We start from the raw sequence: 6,000 nt of genomic DNA, 5'->3' as shown, positions 1-6,000 counted from the left end.
GTTTTACAAGCTGTGGAGGGCTTTCTTTAGCAATGGAGGATTGTGACAAGGAAAGGACGGCTTGATATAAGAAGCCAGTGCACCACCAATGACCCCTTCTGAGTGGGTCCTGGAGGAGACAGGGGCTTCATCCTGTGCACAATATTTCTGCATGAACACTGCAGACTGTGTAGGCTTCCACAGCCTGCTTTCAGGCTATGTGGGTCTGACTGACCAGTGCTAATGATATAATTGATATGTGTTAGGACTTCAGAGTCTAAGGCAGCAATTAATTTAGAATCTATATATATTGCAGTGGGTGAGGAATTTTTAATTGGTTTGAAAGTCAAATTGGCACCTTCTGCTGATCTGTAGAACATAAAGCTAATAAAAGTTACTTGTCTGGACTACAATTGGGAATCAAGCTCAGCTCCACAACTTGCTAGAAACATCATTACCGTTCTTTGTACTGATTTACAGGACTCGGTATACATAATGCTTTATAAGCTTTGCAATAGCAGGTCTCTGCCCCAAAGGACTCTTGTATGATCTAGATAAGTGTGGGCAACCTATGGCCCTCCAGGAGTTGGTGGACGCCAACTTGCATCTTCCCTCACTTTTAGTTATGCTCTCTGGAATTGATGAGAATTCATTTCAAGAGCACCAAAGAGCCATACCTTAATTGCCTACCTTGATCTGGACAAGAAGAAGACACCAGGAAGAAAAGAAGGGGAGATAAAGGCAGGATATTTTGTGGGGAGAATGCGTTATTATTTTAGTACAGTTACTAAGCAAGAGTAGGGAATGTGGTATTTTGAACCAGATTTCCCATAATTACAAGCCAATATATCTAGCAGTCAAGATGAGAGCTGTAATCCAATAACATCTAGAGGATACCAAAACTGACAGAAAGTCTAGTGGCCTGGCATGCTTGTAGATACACATAATAGAGTGAGGGGTGATAGTAAATGTGGAGGAATAAATGTGCAAAAGGTACCAGCCGAGTGGTGATCTCAACAGGAATTGTTTAACAGTCATTGGCAGATGATATGTACAGCCTATCAAAGATAAGCAGGTTAAAATATATATGGTGAACCATCTTTGTAAGCCACAACACAGTTTAGTGTGACACAATATTTTTAATTATTGCAAAGGACAGCCTTGTTCTATACAGGGTATTTAAGTATGAGGAGAATTTAAGACTCCACTCATTGAGGGACTGAAATCAGAAAGGCCAGAAAGAGGGAAAATACAAATATTCCAGAAAAAGAGAACAAAAACAAACAGAAGTTGAGTGGTAATAAGGATTTCCCTGCATAGAAGAGCTAATTAAAGCATGCAGTATATATATTTTTAAAATCAGTCTTTGGCCCTAGATAGCTAAACTTCTTAATGGAGTTTAAGCACGGAAATATATCTTTGAAGTTACTTTATTTAATTATGGACACCTTGAGGTAAAAGACAGAGCATTGGGGAACACGGATGTGATCTCCCACTTTGCTGTTGTTTTTTATTATTAGTGATTTTACTATCATTTATTATTTCTCCTGGCATATTTGTCATATATATAATCCTGTGAGTCACTGTTGGCAAAGGATGGCATTATCATACTAGAAGACTGTTGAAATGAATCAGGAGCTGGATTGGGGGTTTTGAAGTTGGTTTAAAGTTGCGTGGTTTTTGTGTTAGTATGTATGCCCTCTTGGGACAACTTTTCTTCTGGTTGTAAGCTGTGTTGTAGTCAAGAGGGCTACATGGACTCTATTGGCACCTTGTTTCAACTTCCAATTTTTCCAGGTCCTTTGTTATGCTAAAAAGCCATTTTCCTCTGCAGTGGTGTTTTTGTCTCCTTTGGGAGAGAATTGTTACAAAATAATCTTCTTGTTATCTATTTTTTTATATTTGATTTTTTAAATGTATTTCAAAGTGGCATGGTGCTAGATTGATGTTACAGATGTGGGGGGGACAGACCCAGTTAAGACTGTTGGGTACCCTGCAGGCTGAAACTCATGATCTTGGCATCTAAATCTTGACAAACCCCACAGACACAATCTGCTTTGACAAAGGAGCACACGTGCCAACATGATTTTTAAAAACTGCGATCAGAATTGATTAAAAATAAGCAACCCCCTCATGGTTGCTTTCCAACCAAAACAAACATGCTTAGCTGTATGTTGTGTAGGCAGATAATTTTAAACCAATTTAAAGCATGCTAAACCAGACAGAAAATCAGGAATATTACAACTGAGAAATGCCTTATTTAAATAATCAAATTTAGTGTCTTGGTTTGACAGATTCACACAGATGTGGCTGTATCATAAGACTGCACTGAAGACAATGGCCAAACTTATATTCAGGTTTTATATATTTATAAATGCATAAATGCATAGCATGGTGTCTCCCCCCCCCCCCAGTGCACTCACCTTAATAAATCACTTGTGTACCCGGTAAGAAGACTGATTTCCCCAACAGTCCTTGCCTCTTTGTGCAAAAGCGAGCCAGCTGGAGTGGCAGAAATTAGTGATTCTCGTTATGCTATCAGGTACATGAACAAGATTCCAGTCAATGAATTTTGCAGTATATTCCAGATTATGGGTGTGTGTATATACAGCATGTGTAGCTGTCTTGAGGTTTCCAGCAATGTTTATTTGGCCATTCCATACTTATACAATTGCATCTGGAAAGTAAACCTGTTGCGTGGACTGGTTTAAACTCATGCTAACTGCAGGATGGAATTTATCGAATTAATGGTAAAACACTATCTGTGCCTCTTTTTTTGCATGACCCCAGATAATTTTTTTAAAATCATCAACAAATCACTGGCAGAGAAGGGGCTTTGCAAGATGAATGAATTTAAGAGCCACAAAGCTGTTAGTATACTGTACACCCATAATAGTGTCACTAATCTAGAAATTAATTAGGTGTTCTCTCCAGAGTTGAAATAATTATTACAGAGTATAGACTAAGTGCCTTCTTAGGTCCCCTTTGGGACAAAAGTGAGACAGAAATAAAGTAAACAAGTAAAATAAGTAAAATAAGCAAGATGTCCTGCAGTCATCTCTGGTGTTACATTCCTCATGGCTTTTTTTCCAGCAACAGACTGTGACATGGCTACCCCACCAGAAGCAGAAGACCCCAAATTGCCTTTTTCTGTAGCAAGGCAAAGATAAGCTGGCTGTCATGCAGCAGTGATACAAGGTGCTTCAGGAGGCACCATGAGGACAGGAGAGATGAAGGCAGAGCAGTGCCTGAACACTACCGGAAGGATTTTTGAAGAGCAGCAGCTTCTAATCTAGAGGGATTCCAATTAGCTGCCACATCATATAACTCAAATATTTTGGACTGGGTACTGGACACTGGGGTGAAAAGTTTGTTCCAAAGCCTTTGCAGCAAAATTCAGGATTTGAGGAGCAGGAGGAGGGGGGAGATTTTTAGACTCCTGATGAGAATAGGAGAGGGCAAGAATAACAGCTGGAAACAACCCCCCCCCCCACACACACACAAACACACCTATTATGAACCATAAAATCAATCTTCTTTGTAGGGCATCTGGCATTTTGATATTCCTGATGCACTTTGGGGAACTGCAGCAAGCAACTTTGGAATATATAATATACACCCAAAACACATGGAAACAGATATAGCTCATGCATTTTGCATTTCTCCATGTATTGTAATTCTTTCTATACTTGCTTTCAGATTTACTACATCTTACAGAAATTGCAGGCCATGACATACTAGCAGAACATCTTATCTGGAGATTTGCATGAAGGAGTAGGAGGCTGAGAATTTAGAAATGATTATCCACCTTTTCGATGTAGCCAGAATGGCTTTAGCTCAAGTGTGGTTACATAATGGGCCTGTTATTTAAAGCCAAGAACATTAACTCAGTGATTAACCGATTATTTACCAAGGCACCAAGGAAAACAAATGAAAATGATGAGGTTTTGGTGAGAAATTAGTCTTGTTTGGATGCTCATGGAATTATAAAAGTCATAATCAATACAACAGCATATGCTGTGTTTCAATTGCTAGGATGATGGAAAATAATAAGCATCTTGGGACAGGCATCTGTTGTTTCACATTCTGCAAAGTGTTGGACACAAAGATTGTAACTGCTAGCTAAATAATAAACCAATACTCTTTTTTTCTTTTTTTTTCCTTTAGTTTTGAACAATTAAAAATGTATGTTACTTAAAAAAGAGCATTATATTACATAAATGTCCAGATAATTAATGACAGGTTAGAAGCATATGAAGAAAAATAGACTCCATAGACATCAAGGTCTAAAGAGAAAATATGAATGGAAGCAGAATTGTGTACACAGGGATATTCTGTGGAAAAATAAGTAGGAAATGTACTACACGGATCGTCACCGAATTAGTGCCACTAATGTTGTTACTCTCTCTTAAGCAAGAGAAAAATTGGCCTCCAGGAGTGCTTGTTTTAACCAAGAGCTGAACTGCCTCATTCTTATATAACCGCTGTTTATTCATTGCACTAGCAAGTGGGTAATGAATGTTAATAAACTATCAGCTTAGAAGAGTCATTTCTACAGCCTCATCAAAGGCTGAAAAGAAGTAGAGATCCATTGGTTACATAGTGCTGAACACTTCAAGTGATCCCACGAGGCATAGGAATCAGCAGGATTTCAAGCACAGCCTGGCAGCTGGCTCAGAAGTCTTGATTCCCTGTTCCGGACCAGGGAATTATATTTCCTATTAGTGGACCCCCCCCCTTTATTTTTAACAAGTGTCTCTCCCAAAGAATTACTGATAAATTGTCATCACAATCCATGGTGGCAAGCAAATCCTGGGAGTTGTAGTGAAAAAAGTAACTTTTCTATACTCATCTCTCATCTCTCCAGTTGCTTGTGAATTTTTTAGTTATTCTTTCCACAGATTTCTCCCTTCTTCACTCTCTTCAGAACAACAGATTAGATTAGGAATCCTTCAAGCTTGAGAGATTATGGTAACATGCTCTGTATGGAGGACTTGGAGCAGCGTCTAGTGTGGCTGAGGAGGCCAATTCGAGAGTTACAATCCCTTCCACACTGAAGACAAATACAGTCTGTCCCCTGTCCAGCTCCCTGATTTTGCTGGTTTGGGGGCTGCCTCTCTGGTTCCTCTCCTGCCGTGCACAAAGGGTCCAGGACTCACTGAAGTACAGGAGTGTGCTCAGGACACAGTCTCTATAGACCTGTATCCTAGTACAGTGGTGCCCCGTATAACGAGGTTAATCCGTTCCGGATTAACCGTCGCTATGGGGAAACATTGCTATATGGAACGGAAAACACCATAGAAACGCATTAAACTTAGTTTAATGCATTCCTATGGCTCTTAAACTCACCGTTCTGTGAAGTTTCTCCATAGCACCGCCATTTTCGTGCCCTCGGTAAGTGAGGGCAGGGCGCGAAAATGGTGTGGGGCGGTCATTTTCTGCACCCAGTGGCCATTTTGGAACCGCCGATCAGCTGTTCCCAAGATGGCCACCGGGTGCAGAAATGATCGCAATGCGATGTTTAGCCTATCTTAAGCAAGGCACCACTGTATATGCCGTCGGCTTCTTATTAAGCCATACAGTACTCTCTTTGTGAGTCTAGAGAACATGGTAGCTGCTTTGCCAATGCATTTATCCAGCTTGACATCTAGGGAGAGAGTGTCAGAGACTGTTGAGGCAAGGTACATGAAATCATGAAAAACCTCCAATTCTTGTGTAGAAATGTTAATAGAGGGAAGTTGTGTCCACGCACTGGCCCATGACTTGTGTTTTCTTCAGGCTGATTGTTAGTCCAAAATCTTGGCAGACCTTCCTAAAACAATTCATAAGTTGTTGGAGCTCTTCAGCAGAATGGGCAACAACAGCTGCATCATCGGCGGAGAGGAACTCCCGCATGCATTTCAGCTGGACTTTGGTCTTCATCCTCAATCTAGAGAGATTAAAGACCCTTCCATCTGGTCTAGTCCGGAGATAGACACCTTCTGTTGCAGTTCCAAAGGCCTGCTTCAGCATGATAGCAAA

The sequence above is a fragment of the Pogona vitticeps genome, chromosome 1, assembly GCF_051106095.1.
Source record: "Pogona vitticeps strain Pit_001003342236 chromosome 1, PviZW2.1, whole genome shotgun sequence".
Classification (NCBI taxonomy): Eukaryota; Metazoa; Chordata; class Lepidosauria; order Squamata; family Agamidae; genus Pogona; species Pogona vitticeps.
This window is presented reverse-complemented; position numbering follows the sequence as displayed.